We start from the raw sequence: 1,229 nt of genomic DNA on the forward strand, positions 1-1,229 counted from the left end.
TCATAGTAAACATGTAAAGTAATTTCAGAATTGCTAACCCAGACCTCTGTGAGGAAAAAAATGATCAGAGTACACTGTTTACATAGAGTTCTTTTGTCTTTAACCCTACAGCTTCCAGTCAAAACACCATTTCCAAAGTTAGGTCAGATCTTTTTTCCCCCAATCCTTCAGTGAGATTGCATCATGCTTTCGTAATATAGTTAGATTCATTTCTCACTATCTGCATTTCACCCTGAGATCCCCTGCCTTCCTGGCTGATTTTTAAAATTTGGCGTACAGCAAAGTCCACTCATTTTAATGTATAATTCTATGGGTTGTGACAAATTTATAAAGTTATATATCCTAATGGATGTATAACTCAGTACCATCCAGAGCTGTTCCACCGCGTTAAAAATTTCCTGATATGTAGTCCATCACTCTTTTCCTCTTCTGACCCTTGACAACAACTGACTGATTTTCTATTCCTATAGTTTGTCTTTTCAATTATGGCATATGAATGGATCTAGCTTCTTACACTTAGCAAAGTGCATTTAAGATCTATTCATCTTGTTCTATGGATCAATAGCTTGGTCCCTTTTACTGCTGAGTAATATTTCACTATATGGCTTACCAGTTTATCAATTCACCTATGGAAGAATTTCTAGATTGTTTCCAATTTGGGGTGATTATGAAAAAAAAAAACTGCTGTATATATCTGAATGCAAGTTTTGTATTAATTAATTAATTAATTAATTTATTTAATGAACACAAGTTTGCAATTCATTTGGATAAATACCTAGGTGTACGATTGCTGGGTCATATGGGAAGTGTATATTTAACTTTATAAAAACTGCTAAACTGTCTTCCAAACTGATTGTACCATTTTTGCAGTCCCACTAGCAATGAGCAGTTTTTGTTGCTTCACATCCTTGTCAGCACTTGCTATCATCAGTTTTTAAAATTTAACAATTTTAAGAAGTTATAGCAGTATCTTATTTTTATTTTCATTTGCATTTTCCTAATGATGACTGATCGCGAGCATGCCTTCATATGCTTATTTTTCATCTCCATACAATCTTTTGTGAAGTCTCTGTTTATATCTTTTGCTTCCCTTTTATTGGGTGTTTTATTTTCTTATTGTTGAGTTATAAGTGTTCTTCACATATTCTGGATACAAATCCTCACTCATATGTGGGATTTCCAAATATTTTCTTCTGTCTGTGGCTTGTCTTTTCATTTTCTTAGCAATG

The sequence above is a fragment of the Pteropus vampyrus genome, unplaced genomic scaffold, assembly GCF_000151845.1.
Source record: "Pteropus vampyrus isolate Shadow unplaced genomic scaffold, Pvam_2.0 Scaffold139, whole genome shotgun sequence".
NCBI lineage: Eukaryota > Metazoa > Chordata > Mammalia > Chiroptera > Pteropodidae > Pteropus > Pteropus vampyrus.